The sequence below is a fragment of the Hylobates moloch genome, unplaced genomic scaffold, assembly GCF_009828535.3.
Source record: "Hylobates moloch isolate HMO894 unplaced genomic scaffold, HMol_V3 SCAFFOLD_4, whole genome shotgun sequence".
Classification (NCBI taxonomy): Eukaryota; Metazoa; Chordata; class Mammalia; order Primates; family Hylobatidae; genus Hylobates; species Hylobates moloch.
The window spans coordinates 170624825-170644213 of NW_026652279.1; positions in this window are offsets into that span (position 1 = coordinate 170624825).

The following is a 19389-nucleotide window of genomic DNA, read 5'->3' on the forward strand; positions in this document are numbered from 1 at the left end:
CCTACTTTCCAAAATTACTGAATTCGTTATTAAAATAACAACCTAAGTAATCTGACTGTAAATTGAGCCATATTTTATTTACCCTAAGATCTCTCAATCAAATGGAGATATAACCAGGGTTATCAATTTAGTTATTTGTATTGCATCTATTCCCATAACATATTAAATCTCCGTCTCTTTGAGAAAAGTACATTGATTTTTCCACAGGAGAATTCTTTTCTAGCTCCAAGAACAGCTGAGGGCTGCAAAACTGAGCAGATGGCCACATGGAAGAATCTGCTTGGTTGATAAGATAGTTTAAAAGAAAAATCACCTGACTGCACATCCCGAATACCTGTCAAAGTAGGTCATGAACACTGTTTGATTGGAACAAACCAAAATATTTAATGGATCGAATCTTCCAGAGTTCATGATAACTGCTCCACCAAAGGTCTGGGCTTAAGCATTGATGTTTCCTTTAATTATAAAGCCCAGATTGTAAGGCAAACAGCCCGGCCAGTGTGTTTGTAGGTCCAGTCAGTGACTGTGCTGCCTCCACAATGGTCTTCATCATTGTCACTTGTTTGACCTGACTATAACTGAGTAAAGCATCGTAATTACAAAAGGCAGCGTGCGGGATAGTAATCACCTAAAGATGTGGTTCAAGCACTTTACCAACCTCTGAACCTGAATATGCCTAACGAATTTTGTAAACCTTACAAAAAGTGAAGCCAAGTGTTTATCAGAAAAAAGACGTGTCATACTAAAGAAAGAACATGTTCTGAGAAAACAGCAATGCAGAAGGGAATGTCTTTTCTCCACAGTGATGTGTAGCCGCAGCCTTGAACAGCAAATTTGCAGATTAATGAAGATAGTAAAATAGATCACATCCTCCTGCCTCCAGGTATAATATTTTATTCATATAAGAGCTATGTGAGCCTTGATTTATATGAACTTTCATTAGTAGGCAAAATTCAATCATAAGGTTTCCTCTTTTCCCCTCTAGGCTTCCTTAAATTCAACACACAGTCAAATGGTGATTGGCTTCCCCTCTCCCTAGGTAATATCCCACCCCCAGCCCCCCAAAAAAAGAGAGAAAAAGAGGAAAATGAAAAATAAGCACATTAGAAAGGTGGCCAGACAAACTGGTTTGCATCAATAACATAACTTCTGATTTGTTCTCCCCCTGGGACAGTCTAATGCAGCCTCATTCAGATGTGCATTTTCAACATTATTCAACAGAGCCCACTCAGGTCAAAGTAGTCTTTTCCTTCACAAGTACAGGGATACAACACTAGGTTTACGGGAGGGCTATTTTCAATCTTCTTGAGCGGTAATGTGTTTCCATTACGGTTCCATCTATTTGTGATCTATAATGCTTTCCAAATAGCCCCAAATTTCAAAGAAGCTCTAGTTGGTTCCAAATGGAAATGAGATTACATATTTAGTATTATAGTCTCAAATGTTAGATTTAATTAGATTGGGAGCATTCATTCATCTGCCCACTGGGTTTGTTTACTTCTTTAAGGGACAATAGCAGAATTGCAGGGAAGTCATAAAACCACGTAGGGCCCCCCAAACTGCGATTGTTTTTAGCTTTTATAAACCATTAAAATGTAAGTCAAGCACATAAATATATCTGCTATGAAAGGAAGTGGTATTGCTAAGTTCCCTGATAGATGACAGGACTTCTCGGAATTCCAAGTCCAGTGTTTTAATCTTCAGGTTATCTCAAGTCACATGCTTGCCAATGACACTGGACCAGGAATCTCCAGAGGTGAGAAAGCCCTGGCCAACCCCAAATGCAGCTCCTGCTTGGTGAAAGTAGAGACGGGGTGACGACAGGGACAGGCAGCCCTGCCGCACTCCAGCTGAGCTGCTCACTTGCCACTCCCAGAGAAAACAGGAGGATCCACCTTTCTTTATGCAACTTCTAAAATTAATTTGGTGCTTAAAATCAGAGGTGGGTCAAGCGGTTGATTACCTGAAGTTGCCTTTGGACTAACAAAGGCGTCTCTTCAGCGTGGTGAATTGCTCTGATGGCCCTGGGCCTGGAGCAGTGATTTGAGAAAATCACCCATGGCAACCATTAGGCAATGAGTCTCCATTGACTGCCAAAATCTCACTGAATATTGGAGGGAAAGATAATTTATATGTAATCCAATTTAGAGCAACAACAACAACATCAACAATTTAATGTTCCCCAGTTCTTCATGGGAAAACTTCAATCCAGGTCCAAAGAGCACTGCAAGAACAGCGCAGGTTACACATAAAGTCTGCATTCACCGGCTGGGGAAGCAACTCCTCTGGCCCTCCCGCTCTGCCACGCCTTGTACTGCTGTGTGATTTTAGAGGAGGCATTTATCTTGCACAGCCTTAGTTTTCTCATCTGTAAAATTGAATAGCTACCTTCTAGGCTTTGGGAGAATTCAATGAAAAAAGAATCTTGCCTAGGGCATCATCAGCTCAGTAAATAATAGTTATTATCATGATCGTTATCCTCCAGGTAGCTGTGATTTGTAGGAGCCCAGAACTAAGTAGCAAACCAGATAGAGGTAGTTAATTCATCCCTCCTCCAATACAACTGAGTGCCCTAATTATCCGAATAGAAGATCCACTGCAGGAACACTGTCTTGGAGCTCAAGGAAAGACCTACAAAGGGAGAACAATAGAGCTGTAATTATCAGCTGAAAGACGAAAGAAGTTCTAATCTCACAGAGCCCTTGGAGACTTGTGAACACCCAAAGCTTGGAGAAGGCTTCACCAGGGAACAAACGGTGAAAGCCACACAAAAATGTACTTAGCAGCAGGAAGGGGCACTCCATGTGCCCCTGCACCTCTCACCAAAGGGATGCAGATATGTGATGGGTGTTTCTGAAATATATGCCTCATTTTCCAATGGAAAACCTCCACATTCACATGAGTGGATGGAGAGGTCATAGTCACTGGTCAAGGAGTTAGAGGTGAATGGAGACAAGTGATAGGGTGAGCATCCTCAATCTGGCTCCACCCTATCTGGTGCCAGACACCTAAGGAACCACCTTTACTGGGGGAGACTGGGTCAAGGATGAAGCAATTTCCTCTTCATATCTAGCTATCATTTATTCTACATAGTTGATACGGCAGGCAATATGCTGGCTGTTTTAAGCGGGTGATATTTCTAATCCCCACAATGGTCCTGAAAGGTAAGTATTATGGAATCACTTATCTGGATAAATAACATGAGGTTCAGAGAGATTAAGTAACTGGCCTAGATCAATAGGTGAGTAGGCAGATAAGTAGGTAGGCAGGTAGATAGATATAGAGATGGAAATATACTTAAAAAACACTCTGTTTGCCCTACATTCCTTGCTTTAGATAGGATTCTGAATGTGGGGCGGGCAGGAGAGCTGTCAGTCACGAAGGGAGCCTGCCCACCACAAGGTGAGTCATGTGACCCAGGCCAGAGAATCAGGTTACCCCAGAGGGAACATCAGTGATTGGCCCAGGGGTAAGCAAGTAGCTCATGTAGTTCCAGAGTCATATTTTTGAAGTTTTTATGGAAGTTGGAAAGATCTCTTTTGGAAATTACCAACTCCAGAGAGGATGTTAGCCTGGGAGTGCCAAGAAGCTTTCTGTGTCACTGGAGAAAGGGAGACTTGATTCTCCGGGTATCATTGACCATCTGGGTCCTGTGGTGCCTGACGCTATGGGTCAGTGGTTCTCAAAGTGGGGCCCCCAAAGCAGCAGCAGCAGCCTCATGGCCTTGCTGGAAATGCGAATTCTCACGCCCGCCCTCCAGACTCACTGCATTACAAACTCTGGAAGATGGAGCCGACTCAGTGAGATCTGTTCCCAAGCTCTCTAGATGGGCCTGATGCTTAATTTGAAAACCATTGCTCTAGGTCAATCCAGGGAGTTGTTAATTTCATGAGCCAATAGATACCCCTTTTCTTGCCTAAACTTTGATTATAGTAAAAGAAAAATACAGCAAGATAGTTTTGAGTTTTTTATAAAAACTTACAATTATTTTTAATCACAAGTAAACGTAATTATTTTACCATTAAAATATCTTCAACACAAATTCCTTTGAGGTTGTTTTTAGTTTTGTTCTGTGTTTGTATGTGAGGCAAGACACCCCTGGATGCTTGCAAGAAAGAGGCAATTTGGAGTGAAACAGGCAGATGTACAATCTGACCCCATAAGTGACCGACTGCAGAACAGACAGCTGGACATATGGACGCATGCAGCTGCCTGTCATTTATACACGAGAGTTAAACAGTTGGCAAAAAGAGTCTGGGCCACAGAGGAGTGAGCTGGCTAGAGGTGCGGATCTAGCCATTGGATAACACTGTACTTAAAACAACACAAAACTCTATCCAAGAAGAGGAAATGATTGAATACAAGGTATTTGAAGAAAGATTTGAAAGACTGAAAATGAAACACTTCCTTACATTCGCTAAGTGAGCTGAGAAAGAATGGCCCAGAAGGGTGATGCGGAGGACTAGAGAATGAAGACGACGGAGTGGAGGGAGAGAGCCCACCTACATAGCATCCAGCTTTGCAAAGGCTCCTGAAGACACAAGGTTGAAGGCCCTGGACTCAAAAAGTTCCTCGACTCTGCCAGTCAAGAGGGTTAGCTGGCTGGGCGCGGTGGCTCACGCTTGTAATCCCAGCACTTTGGGAGGCCGAGGCGGGTGGATCACGAGGTCAGGAGATCAAGACCATGGCGAAACCCCGTCTCTACTACCGGGCTGGTGGGGGCCTGTAGTCCAGTATGAGAGGCTGAGGCAGGAGAATAGGTGAACCGGGGAGGTTGCAGTGACCAGCCTGGGCGACAGAGCGAGACTGCGTCTCAAAAAAAAAAAAAAAAAAAAAAGAGGGTTAGCTGTTTCAGCAGAGGGGGGAGCCAAGAGAAAGCTGGAGAGTAAGAGATGCTAGAAGCAACTGTCCTCAGGGTAGGTGACCAGGACTGTGTTTGCCTTTGGACCAGGGCTACGGAGTGCAGATAGCAGGTGGTTCATGTGAGGCCTGGAGCAGGGGTCGTTGCAGGAGACGGGTTGCTGTGTGCCTATAATTGGAGTGAAAAAGCGAGTGCAAAGAAATGGCAAAGTTAGGAGATGTGGCATAACCTGTGAATCACGATCCCTGACAAAGTGGGGAGGCTCATGGGTGCAGGGGTGTGTGTGTGTGAGAGAGAGAGAGAGCGAGAGCGCGCATGGCTGTGGACAGAGGTGGGCTGGAACCCCTAACTTCCAGGAAACTCCAGGTTCTTTGCTTCTTCTACCCATAGGTCTGCATCATGTTTTTCTAGGGTCGCTCATCTATTCGTTCTGAATTATTCTGAATTATGAATCTGAATTATTCATTCGACAAATATTCAACAATCATCTGTTACATACCAGATATTACATACATGTGGCTGTGCACATAACTGAGTTTGTGCGCTACAGCTGCAGGGCGAGGATTGCGGCTTCAGCTCCCACCTTGTGCAATGTGGCATCTTCTCCATCGTCATATCAAGCCACCCCACATATGTATTTAATGTAAGCTGGAACACTGTGCTTGCTAGAAAAGTCAGCTTCAAAAGAAGCCCCTCCGTGGATCACCATCTCCCTACAAGCTGCAGTCCTAATCTCCTATGTCAAAATCAGGGGCTGCCGCTGCCCGGAGGGGTTTAGAGGTGAAGACCCAGACTCTGAAGAGTCTCCCAGTGAAGGGAAGGAGGCAGAAGTTCAGTCACCAGTGACGCCACCAAGCTGAGGGAGGTGGACGAAGGGCACTCCAACACGGACCTGAGAGGCACACACTGCAATGCAAATCCTCCATGATAGTCCACAGGATATACTGGGAGAAACTGGAAGGCCACAGGAGAAAGGTTTGCTCAGCAAAACACAGGCATTTCATGTGCCTGGAGCATGGGATGAAGAATTCCTCAGACTTTCAGTGCCAAGCTAGTGTTTGGACTTTCTTCTAAAGGCCATGGGTGAGCCCTTGGGGATGTGGAGACCACTCCGACCTGCATCGTGGAGAAGGAAATTGTGCCAGAAGCTGGGAAGTCAAAGTGAACCCTCCAGGCTAGATGTAAGTAATGTGTGGGGCTGCACATAGGGCCGTGGCAGAGGAAATGGGACAGAGGGATTTTAGTATAGAAATCCTAATTGGGCTTAGAGTAGGTATGGGAAAACCCCTGAAGGTGTGTGCTGATCTTGGTATGTGCAGATATTATTTTCCTCCCGGGGTAAATTTTAATTCTCAAAGGAGTCTGCGACCCCCAAAAAAGTCATCTCCCTAGTTGAAAGATGCTTGAGTGTCTAATGGCCAGGAGTGGGTGGTGGTGGGATACCAAGCGGTGGGAGGGACAACACACTATCGTCCTCAAGCCTCTGACTTCTCCTAGACAGGGTAACTAAGAGGACTTTTTCAGATATGTTGCTTTTGAGGTGTGAGGAGAGGGAGGCAGGAAACGCAGGCACACGCACTCACAGCGGACGCGTCTTTAGAAAGCTGCACGTTCTCTAATTGAGTTAATTGTTCACGCACTGAATGGAGCTGTTTCTGCTCAAGTTAGGGAAAGACTCGTCAGCTGTTTCTTCACTTCCCTGACCTTGGAGAATCCGCTGTCTCCACCCGACACTGATCCTTGGCACAGCGAGTATTTGATACACTTAACTCTGCTCAGGATTTTAGACCTCAACCCAGGAAACGAGCTACAGTCTCACCCCAGGCAAGTACAGAACATTTTCCCAACCAGGAGAGACGGCCTGTGTCACACATTCCAAAGGTAGCCAGCAGCTAAGAAAGCCGCAACAAAGGAAATCAAACAGCTCTTTCTCTCCTAAACGCTGCTTTCAGGCAAGTTCCAAACAAAAATGGAGGGCGCGCTGCAAATTAAAAACAACAGCCTGCCAGTCAAAGGCAGTGTTTTTAAGCACAGAAAGAGCAATACCACTGCAGGGGGTAGATAAAAGAGCTTTTGAGCATCTCGGAAACTGCTCACACACAAAAGCACCTCTGTGCCTTCAAACAGGATCTCCTAGAAGTTTCCCAAGGTTTCATAACCCAAATGCCACTGGTAGTGATGTGGTTTGGAAATTAACCTTGCTTTTCTCCCCACTGCTGTTTTACATATTAATTAAAGTGTTTTCCTCAGATCAGGAACGCCTGCAGGCTGGCTAGGTTCTGCAGAAGGTGCCTCATTTTCCTGCCGCTTCCCGCCCCAGCCCCACTTGTGCATAGTTCAATGATTAAAACCTCCCCAGGTCAGCTGTAGACGCCTCCCCTCCCCTAACTGCCATTGTGATATAGAACACACACTTTAATGTGGCTTTGAAAAAGTAATCGCTTCCCCACCCCCCAAGAAAGATACTTCGTGCAGAGCTAATTTCGAGGAGCCATTTAGAAAAAATTGTTGAGAAGGCATCCAAGTATTTGGGTCCAACTCTGCTTACCTCATTCATAGACCTATTTCTTTTTTTTCTTTTCCAGTGCTTGAAAAAGGTGTGCAAACAATTCACATATTATAAATACGTTGACTTGGGCCGGGTGCGGTGGCTCACGCCTGTAATCCCAGCACTTTGGGAGGCTGAGGCAGGAGGATTACTTGAGGTCAGGAGTTCCAGACAAGCCTGGCCAACATGGCAAAACCCTCTCTCTACTAAAGTACAAAAATTAGCCGGGCAAAGTGGTGCGTGCCTGTAATCTCAGCTACTCAGGAGGCTGAAGCAGGAGAATCGCTTAAACCCAAGAGGTGAAAGGTGCAATGAGGCGAGATCACAACAACGCACTCCAGCCTGGGCAACAAAGCAAGACTCTGTCTCAAATAAATAAAATGAAAATAAATAAATTGATTTGTTTTCATTCATATATTTTGGGGATACAAGGGAGCTTAAAGTTTGAAAACCAAAACGGAGCTGGCCACCGAAGATGTGGATTTGGTCAACAGGGTGTGGACTCCAGCAGCCCGTGTCACTCTCAGACTCCATGTCCCAACTTGAATGTTTCCATGTCACTTAAAAAGTGGAAGATTCATAGTGATGTTGAATATATAAAAGATATACCAGGAGTAATTTTCTAGTCAATTTTATGTGTCTGTGACCCAAGACAATAAAAGTCATTGTTAGTTCCTTAGTTGCTAGACACTTCAGTCCAATATACCACTTTCAATTTTGAATTATTTGGACTGTGTCCATGAGATTCTTGGAGTATGTTAAATCAACACATTTCTTTGTAATTATTGAGAACCTTTCGTAAACTATAAAACGCAAACTGTAGGGACAACTGGTAATCTGCAGTGAAAGTAAATAAAGTCAAAATAGCGAAGAGCAGATTATTCTCAAATTTATGTAACAGTTCTTACATGTGGGAGTGGATACAAATATTAGTACATTCGGTTGATGTATTGAAAATAAAATGAAACTATTTTTCTCCTTACCACTTGCTTGTGAAATCCGAAGGGGCGAATAAGAGCCAGGATTCATTGTCATGAGCGTAGGGGTGCCCTGGGAAGGCGGCCTCTGTCCCACGTGTCAGTAGTGTCATCAGAAATTCCATGATCGTCGGCTTATCCTTTGCACAGGTGTCTACGGGGTCCCTCCGCACACCGACTTGGTGTCCTTCAGGATGCAGAAAACCCAAATTAAACTAGTTTAATGAATAAGGAAACCCAGTGGCTCTTAGGACCATAAGCCCTGTGGTGGGGCCTGCTTCAGGGCTGGAGGAGTTAAGCGTTCTCTGGTTCACCAAAGCCCCCGGTACTTTCCGTCTGTCACCCACAGCTTCGGCTTCATCCCCGGCTCACTGCCAGCGGTAATCAGGCTGCCCGAGAACTTCTGAAATCCACAGCGAGGTGTTTCCAGACGACTTCTCAGTAGGGCTGGAATCCCTTCTCCCCAGCCCCACCAAGGCCCTCCAACGCCACTGCAGTCCCCTGGATAGCAGGAAGAGGCCTGAGCCGGCCCTCCCAGAGCTCCGGGTGCAGAGTCTCCCCACATGGGAGTCAGTGTTCTCAGAGCAGCCTTTGTTGAGCTGAGCTAACCAAGTTCTCCAACCGAGAGCCTGGCTGTGCGGAGCCGCAAGTGTCTGTCATTAGAATAGCTCAGGGACAGGAGAAAAGACTGACAATCAGTCCAGAATGGCATCCCAGGATTTCTGAAGATAAAAACAGGACTAAACCCCATCTGAGGTCTCTTCCATCTCCAAGATTCTGCAATGTTATCTCTGTTTAAAAAGAGATATCCCACTTTTTGATGGCAGTGTGTCTGGAATTGGGTTCTTGGTCTCACTGACTTCAAGAATGAAGCCGCGGACCCTCACGGTGAGTGTTACAGTTCTTAAAGGCGGCATGTCTGGAGTTTGTTCCTTCTGGTGGGTTCCTGCTCTGTCTGGCTCAGGAGTGAAGCTGCAGACCTTCGCGGTGAGCACTACAGCTCTTAAGGCTGCGCGTCTGGAGTTGTTCGTTCCTCCCCGGTAGGTTCGTGGTCTACGCTGGCTTCAGGAGTGAAGCTGCAAACCTTCGTGGTGACTATTACAGCTCATAAAGGCAGTGTGGACCCAAACAGCGAGCAGTAGCATGACTTATTCCAAAGGGCAAAAAAACTAAGCTCCGACCTTACAGAAACGAACGCTAGCAGATTGCCACGGCTGGCTCGGGCAGCCTGCTTTTCTTCCCTTAACTGGCCCCACCCACATCTTGCTGATTGGTCCATTTTACAGAGAGCTGATTGGTCTGTTTTACAGAGAGCTGATTGGTCTGTTTTGACAAGGTGCTGATTGGTGCGTTTACAATCCTGAGCTCGACACAAAAGTTCTCCGAGTCCCCACTAGATTAGCTAGACACAGAGCTCTGATTGGTGCAGTTACAAACCTTGAGCTAGACACAGGGTGCTGACTGGTGTATTTACAATCCCTTGGCTAGACATAAAGATTCTCCAAGTCTCCACCAGACTCAGGAGCCCAGCTGGCTGCAGCCAGTGCGTCCAGCTCGGGGGCTGCAGGTGGAGCTGCCTGCCAGTTCCCTGCAGTCTCCCGCACTCCTCAGCCCTTGGGCGGTCGATGGGACTGGGCGCCCTGGAGCAGGGGGCGGCGCTCGTGGGGGGGGCTCGGGCCGCCAGGAGCCCACGGCAGGGGGTGGCGGGGGGAGGCTCAGGCATGGCGGGCTTCAGGTCCCGAGCCCTGCCCCGCGGGGAGGCCACTAAGACCCGGCGAGAAATCGAGCGCAGGGCCGGTGGGCCGGCACTGCTGGGGGACCTGGTGCACCCTCCGCAGCTGCTGGCCCGGGTGCTAAGCCCCTCACTGCCCAGGGCCGGCGGGGCCGGTCGGCCGGCCGCTCCGAGTGCAGGGCCCGCCAATCTCACGCCCACCTGGAACTCTAGCTGGCCCGCAAGCGCCGCGCGCAGCCCTGGTTCCCGCCCGCCCGTGCCTCTCTCTCCACACCTCCCGGCAGGCTGAGGCCTCAGCCATCCCAGGAAGGGGCTCCAACAGTGCAGCGGCGGGCTGAAGGGCTCATCAAGCACGGCCAGAATGGGCGCCGAGGTCGAGGAGGCACCGAGACCGAGAGCGAGCTAGGCCTGTGAGGGCTGCCAGCAGGCTGTCACCTCTCAACAGATTCACAAAGCATTTACTGAATGCCTACTGTATGCCAGGCCCTTTTTTTAAGTCTGCTTAACCAGGAGTGAAGAAGGCTGACATTACCGTCCATGTCACATTCTGGTAGGAGAGGGATACAGCGAACACTACATGTAAGTGAAATAGGTAGTACCTTAAAGAGTGAGAACATGGAAAAGGGGGCTATGAAATACTGAGGCAATGGCTGGAGTTTTCATTTTAGATAAATAAATAGCCAAAGAAGCCTTGACTGAGGAAGCAGCCAGGCCTGTAAGAAAGGAGATCCCTGCCATGGCCCTGAGACAAGGGTTTGAGTGGTTTCCACAGGAGGCATTTCCAGGAGGAGAAGGACGGAGGGGAAACCACGAGGGAAAAGTACAAGGTGTGCTCACTCCTGAATGAGTCCCCAGGGCAACCCGGATCCACCTGCCCAGGTTCCTCTGAGCACGTGGGGAGCACGTGGAGAGGGAGTGGAGGAGTCGTGGGGGAGCGTGGGCAGCATTTGGGGGAGGTGTTGGGGACTTGAGAGCGTGGAGAGCCGTGGGGAGGGCGTGGCGGAGCTGTTGGGGAGCCGTAGGTGCGCCCGTGGTCAGCACTTGGGGAGCGCATTGAGAGCTGTGGGGAGCACTGAGGGAGGATGCGGTGGCCACGGCTGCCTGGCAGCCCCAGGCTATGGCCAGGAGACCCTCGGGCGGCGCAGGTGCCGGAAGCAGCGCCATCCGTGCTATGGACGGGTCCCCCCAGTTGGCAGTGGCCTCGGGGGTGAGCCAGAGGATGGGGTGACTGAGAGGTGGCAGATGTGGGGACAGTGGTTTTCAAATAGAGGAGAGATCAGAGCAGGAGCTGGGAACAAAACCAGAAGCTTTTCGGGACGTGGTTAGACTTTGACGCGGCCTAAGGCTGTGGCACATCTGACCCACTTTCTCACCAACATTGCGGTGGCTTCTTAGGAACGGGCTGAAAGGGGTAAGGGAAAGGGTGGGGGCAGGGCACTGGGAAACCACCATTGCCAACATCCAGGCCAGGCAGGGGCGGCAGGGTCTGGGCCAGGGTGCAGGGGACGCCACTCTTGCCGCAGCCGTTGGGAAGAGGGAATTGCCATAGAGCCTGAACAGGAGGCGCTGGGGCGGGGCTCTGCTGTGGGGTGGGGTGCTCAGTTTGGGACAATGTTGACACTTTTGGAGCTCATCAGCCATCCCGGTGGGTGACTCCAGGAGGCCACTAGATATACAGCTCTGGGGACAAAAAACGGAGTCATCAGCCTATTTACAACTCTGGAATGGATGAGATGGCTGTGACGACTGGCAGCAGCTGCGCCTGAGGCCTCAGCACCTGCAGGGTCCCATGGGAGGTGAGGGCAGTAAGGGAGCAAGCAACCCCTCTCCCTGGAGCAGGCGGGCAGGGAGAACAGACCGCCACTGTGCTGCTCTCAAAACCAAGTGCATGGCCTGTCGGGGTGGCTCAGGCCTGTAATCCCAACACTTTGGGAGGCTGAGGCGGGCAGGTCACCTGAGGTCAGGAGTTCGAGACCAGCCTGGCCAACATGGTGAACCCCCCCCGACTAATAAAAATACAAAAATTAGCCAGGTGTGGTGGCACGCACCTGTAATCCCAGCTATTCGGGAGGCTGAGGCAGGAGAATCCCTTGAACCCAAGAGGCAGAGGTTTCAGTGAGCCGAGATTGTGCCACTGCACTCCAACCTGAGCCACAGAGTGAGACTTTGTCTTAAAAAAAAAAAAAAAAAAAAAGTACAGAGTTGCTTTACATAGAGGAGAATGGTGTAAGACGTAGCTATTTGGTCAAACCTACGTGATTGAAACATTTGCATAGAGAGAGAGAGAGAGGATGGGAGAAGAAAATATAAACTAAATAACTCCTTTTTGTTTGCTGGGTTGTGTGTTTGCATTTATGAACACCAACATGAAATTTTGAACCTTAAATCTAGTATAAAAATATGGAACAGCCAGCTTCCCAGAGTGAGGGCACCATTCTGTGTTTGCTGCTGGTGGACCTAGTGTGGGTTTTGGGGCCAATGTCCTTTTCTGCTAAAACAACTTGGCCTCTTGGAAGGAAACTTGGACTCTGTTGCCGTAACTCAAACTGTTGTTTCATTTTTTACGATGTCTCCTCATGCTAAAAAAAAAGAATGTGGACATTATGGGTTTAAACATAATTTTGAATGAATGAGGGAATTCTGGTAGAGGGTTTGTCATAATGCAGTATCAATTGGTTAGGTCTTCTAAAGAAACATGTAGGGTTCTCTTAGGAACTGGTTCATTAAATCTAAAAGGTAAAAAATTAAAACACACTTTTGATATATTTGTTGGAGTTACATATAATCATATCTTTCAAGAGCAGATGTGCCAAAATATACACAACAGAGTGTAACTGGGTGACCCGAACTGACCACGAAAGTCATTTATCAAAATTCAAAGTTAGTTCCCTACACGCCTGACTTTTCAGACCTACACACAATTCCACAAACAAATGATGGTAAAGTCCCAAACATCACATTCTTGGAGGGATCCAATGCTATTGGCACTGACGCTTTAATCAGAAAGAGGCTCAAACCCACCGGAGTTAAGCTCTCTGAAAGTCTTTGCTCCTTGGCAACCACGAACAAACCTCTACAGCTGACTTTTTTGGAGTATTTTTTACATTTTTAAAAGGATTATTTCTGAATTGTAAAACCACCGTTAACCACCTTATTCTTGTAACTCTAACTTATTGTTTTGAGTCAATTTATAAAACGTGATTCATGAGAGTCAAGATTCAGGGTAGGCCAGACAGTCACTCATTCCCACCCTCAAAGAGCACACACTCAAACAGAGAATGAAACATGTGCCCCAAGTCAGAGGTAAATATTATAAGCAAAAGCCAAAGTGTCTTGGGTCAAACACTTGTTGGGGGGTCAGGGAGGTCTTCATGGAGGGGTAACAGTGGAGAAAGGCCCTCAAGGATGGGGAAGATTTTCCCAGGCAGAGTTAAGAACAAAGAGAAAGCAGTTTGCCAAGGAGACAGGGAAGTGTAAATGTGCGGGGAGTGAATTTGAGGCCTTCCTAACTCTGGGTGTGACAGCAGAGGGGACCTGCCCATGAGCTCTCCAAGATGCAGCCGAAGGTTTCACAGCCCACGAGATAAGGGGCTAGAACAGTGAAGTGTAGAATTTGGACTTTATTCAGTAAGAATTGGGAAGTACTGGGGGTCCCTGAGTAGAGCAGTGGGATCCTGCAAGCTGAGCATCACAATGATTCGTCAGGTGATGCCTCAGAGGTTCTCTGAATGGCACATAAACCAGAGACAGGAAGGTGAGTCCAGCAATTTCTGTGGCCCAGCAAGAAGTAACAAGTAATAAGTAAAGTGATATCAGTGGGAATGGCAAGGGAGGGGCGGTTACAAGTGACGTTTCAGACAGGAGTTGATTGGATGTGGGGAGGGAGCTGTCGGAAATAGGTGGCCCTCTCTAAATTTTAGCCCTAGTGACTCAGAGAAAATGGTCAAGAGACGGAATTGGTTTTCAAGGAAGACACTGATCCATTCTGGACATGTTAAATTTAAGATGCCATTAGGAAAACCAAATTAAGGCACCTTGCAGGCAAATTGCACATGTAACATCCTGGCTTCTGGGATTTGAGAGGTGGCTGCAAAGAGAGGAAGGCAGTAAGGGATCTCCAGAGAAGGAGATCACACAGGAAGGAAGTGAGGGATGGGAAGTCACTGTTGGGAAGTTGGGGGTCAAGGACATTTAGAGAGCAGAGGGAAAAAGAAGGGGTGGACAGTGCACTAGCCGAAGAAAATGTTCAGCCACTCACCCTGCAGGGAAGGCGAGGGGCAGGGTGGCTGCGCATAGGTGTGGAATTGGCCAGACTCAGGGTGAAGCCATGATTCTGCTAGTGTGGTCTTGTAACCTGGGACATCTATCTGAGTGCCCTGTCAGCGCTTCCCTGCATTGTAAATGGGAGTTGTTGCAAGGGCGAAATAAGACGTAAGGTGTTTGGTGCAAGGTCTTGTGACAACTAGCACTAAGGAATGGTGCCTATGACCTTTATTAGGCAGGAAGGAGTCAACAGAGTGAGCTGCTGCTGCAGGGGGTTGGGAGCTCTTGCAGTGGTGGCAGCGAGAAGGTTGTCAACACAGCCCTGTCAACGGCTGAGGGTGGCAGAGTCCAGATTGCAAAGGAGCAGGGCGTAAGTGACGAGGCAAGATGTAGGTGGATGTTCTATTTTTTCCTTTCTCTATCTGGACAAAGGTCTTTTTCCTTCCAAGGTGTAGCTGACATTTTCTCTCTCTAGAGCTTCCCTGGGGCGGTTCCATTTTCTGGTGTCTCCATGAGTCTTTGTTCTTTATATGAGGTCCCAATGATGCCATCCACTCATTTGCTTTCTCACAGGCATGTTTTCCAGCAGCCACCCACGCTGATTAGCTTGAGAGTGACTCAAGGCAGGAACGATGCCCTTGTCATAGAACAGCCTCTGATCGAGTGCTTGCTGAACAGCTGGCTAGCTCTGAGCATGAAGCAAAATGCAGGAAGCTGGGGTGTGTGAGGAGGAGCTTAAAGAAGCGAGGAGGGAGAGGAGGGGGACCCTTGCTTGGGGCACCCCACCTCCTGGATATGAGATCACTTGTGTGGAGCAGGCCTAGTAGCAGGTGAGTGGGCCGAAGGGGAGGGAGTGAAGAAGTCCATGTATTGAGTCACCTGAGGTGTCATTTAAAGAGACAGGAATAACAAAACATCAGTGGGACCTAAACTGAGATTAGAATTACCGACTTGACTTGTAGTGTCACCTGCCACCCAGGATCAGGAATGTCCCTTACCACAAGGTCACCTGGGGTCTGGGATTTGAAATCTGTCAGCCTTTCTGGGCTGGTCTCTTGCCTCAGTTTATGCTCACACAGCTGCCTCAGGATCAGTGTGGACGGAAAGGTACATGAGACTGTGCAAGGGAGATGGGCTGGGAGAATGAGGAAGAGGGGAGGGACGGGAGGTGCCCATCACCTGGACACGGGACTGAACAACCACACAACCTCATGGCAGACACCAGCACACCTTGACCTTTGCTCACAAGTCTGTGAGTCCGGATGGGGGGGGTCTGGCGACGGCTCATCCTGCTGGGCTTCCTACGTGTCTGAGACAACCGGATGGACTGGTGCCGGCTCCGTGTGGTCTCTCTTCATCCCGCAGATTTGCCTGGGCTTGTTTCCCAGCAGACAGCTTCTGAGGATAGATTTGGGATGGGCACCTGCCACTTCCTCCACATTCCATTGGCCACAGTGAATTGCATGGCTGGCCAGACTCAGGAGTGGAGAGAAATACCCTCCACTTCCAGATGAGAGGAGCCGCAAAGTGACATCACCGTGGGCTGGATGCAGGGCAGGGCCAGACAGCGGAACTCGTGGGCTGTTTTGACAGTCAGTCTACCCCCTCCAGGAAGGGGAAAGGGACAAGGAAGAGGGGCGCTGTGGCCAAGCAGGGGAACTTCTGCGTTCAAAATCTTGGAGATGGATCACTTTCAGTTCCCGATAAGGCCTAATGTGTGGCCCTAAGACTTGCCATTTGATACTATAATCTGTCACACACAATGTAATTTAGTGAATTGGGTAAAGGATCTTCAGGGTTTCTTATATGACTTATTTTGAATGGTTGTCATTTATTATAAAATTAATTTATTTTATCGAATTGGCTGGGCATGGTGGCTCAAACCTGTAATCCCAGCACTTTGTGAGGGAGACTGCTTGAACCCAGGATCTCGAGACCAGCATGAGCAACGTAGCAAGACCTCATCTCTACTAAAAAAAAAATCCGAAAAATTAGCCAGGCGTGGTGCCATGTGCCTGTAGTCTCAGCTACCTGGGAGGCTGAGGTGGAAGGATCGCTTGAACCCAGGAGGTCAAGGCTGCAATAAGCTATGATCATGCCACTGCACTCCAGCATGGGCAACAGAGCAAGACCCTGTCTCCAAATAATAATTTGTAATTACTTATTTTAAAAGAATTGTATGAAGGACCTGTGCCTTGGGGCACAGGGGCACTGATAAAAGATAGGTGATCAGTATAGATATTTGCTGAATTAATCTAATTCAGTCACCTGTGAGATGATTCAGGTAGAAGGAAAGTGAGGCCCCGAGAGGTCAAATGTTTGCTCAGTCCTACACAGGTGAACACACTTTTCTCCTGGATCCTAGTCTACCCCACCTTCTTTTCTCCTTTTGAAAATTAATGTTTTGTAAGTGATTTTAAAAAAAAGAAAATGATCAGTCTGGGCATGGTGGTTCATGCCTGCAATCCCAGCACTTTGGGAGGCTGAGGCGGACAGATCAAAAGGTCAGGAGTTTGAGATCAGCCTGGCCAACATAGTGAAACCCCAGTCTCTACTAAAAATACAAAACTTAGTAGGGTGTGGTGGCCCATGCCTGTAATCCCAGCTACTCGGGAGGCTGAGGCAGGAGAATCGCTTGAACCCAGGAGGCAGAGGTTGCAGTGAGCCGAGATTGTGCCGCTGCACTCCAGCCTGGGCCACAGAGTGAGAATCTGTCTCAAAATAATAATAATAAAGAAAGAAAAGAAAATGATTGAAGACACAGTGACATTGTTTCATAATAATTTTTATTTAATCCATGTCTACCCCCAAAAGGATTATGCCTACTGTACTATATTATACGGAATGAAATAGATGATCCTATAACATAACGGATCAAATCTATGCCAACTTCTAACACCGTGGCTTCAGAAGTTAGACCCAAGAATGTTGTTCAATTATTTTATCATTAGCCTAATTTATTTCCACCCTGGATTTTTCCATGATAACTAATTTCACACTTCCTCTGGATCTTCTCTTTCGGTTTCAGGATTCAGGAATGGCTTCGGGGAAAGAGAGCCCTTACGTTTTTACTTTCAATACACTTATCAGTGTTTCCCTTTTTCAAGAGACAAATGGGAACTGCACCCCCAAACTGCATGATGTTCTTGGCAGAGAAAATCCCCAGACCACAGAGGAGTGGTGTCTGCAGAAGATAGAGTGAGAGGAAGCAGCTCAAAGATAAGATTCCAGAATGAGCTTGCACCATGGGATGCAGCCAGTGGACACTGACCAGGAAACACCTGTGGTGGCAAGCGGCAGTGACCAGTGAGTCAGAGGCGACTGTGCCGGAATTGAATGTGTGAGCATTGCTGTTCTAAAGGAAAAGAGGAAAGTGCAGGCAAAGGCTCTTATTCTCATGTGCTGATTATACCAGTTCATATAGATGACGTCTGTGTGGGCATTCAGATGGGCATTTTCAGTTCAAATGATTGTGTGGACATGAATCACCTAATCACAATTAGATCTTTATTTTCTCCTTTCCCAATCGTACCCTCAGCCCAACCACATTTAAAGGTGAATGGATGTGCAATATTGGCATGAATGGATGTGACACACGGTAGGCCTTTGTGCACCCTGGAAGGGAGGGCAGATTCTGCTCCAAGTATGCTGGAAGACACGGGAGGGATCTGAACTGGCTGACCCTGCACTGCAGTAAGGAGAATGGAGTGGAATGAGGGGAAGGATGCTAGGGGGAGGCCACTTAGGAGGTTGCTGTGTAGCCCAAGCAAGAAAGGATGGCGACTTTTCTATCGGGAAGGGATGAGAGGAGGTTGGACTGAGACCTGGATATGCTCTGAGGTCAAGGCGACAGGGTTGCTGAAGGATGGAGTGCAGGCTATGAGATGGAGGAGTCCTGGCGAGTGCTCGGCTGGTTGGCCTGAGTGTGTGGACGGCTGGTGGTGCCGTTTATCGGTGCAGAGAAGGCTGGTGGGAGGGCAGCTTAGGGGTGGGCTGGGTGGGTCTGTTCAGGAAAGACCACGCTTTGATCATGTTGGTTTTGAGGCATGTGCAGGCTAGGCATGTGGAGATGTGGAGTGGATTTGAGTGCCATCGGCATGCAGATGGACTCAGGCCATGTGATCTTGTGAGTTGCCAGCCCAGGTCTTGTTTGAATGAGGCAGAATATGTTTGGCTGCAGTGGCTGAGTGGGGCTTAGATTCAGCAGGAGGAGCAGGCCGTGGCAGGGTGAGACTTTCTGTTTGAGAAGCTAGGCATGGGGCGTCCATGGCACAGCCCTGGGAGTTGCCGCGCAGGCAGCAGTGGATGTGAGGGTGGAAGTCAAAGTTGAGGATGTAGATGAGGGAGTTGAAGTCATGAGGGGGATGAGGGCACCTGGGGAAGGGGTGTCAAGCAAGACGGTGCACAGATGAGAACCCTGACCTTTATGAAACGGGAGACAAACGTGCGGATGAAAGGTGCGGCGTCACACAAACTCCAGTCGAGAGGCAATAAATATCTCACATCTTCTCAGCTGCATCCTTTCTAACCAAGCGTGGAAATTCTGTCCGGCAAGCCATCAGGTACATTTGCAGAAAAGGAGAAGGAAAGTCATTGAGGGCCACGCTGGAGTGAGACAGGATCAGCAGGAAGGGAAGAAATCAAGACCATGATGTTTACATGATTTCTGGTTACTTCCCCCCAAGCTCTAGAAGGCAAATCTTGCATGGACCTCTGGCATGCATGGGTGGCTGCGGAGAGGCCTAGAGAAGAGGCAGTCATTTGGGGTGAGGCTCCTCCTCTCTTTCAGGGATTTTACAGGGATCCTTCCAGCCAGTGGGTCTGTGCTGGATCCTCCACCAGACACCCCTAGTCAGGGTGGAGGCCCTCAGCACTCCAGCCTCAGAGCCCAGACAGTTCTGGTTCCCAGCTCCCTTCCTGCCGTGTCTGTGAGTCCATCCTCCTGTTCCACCTCAGGACTTTTAAGCCCTATTACTGTGCCCCCTGGGTAAGGCAGAGTTTGAGGAAG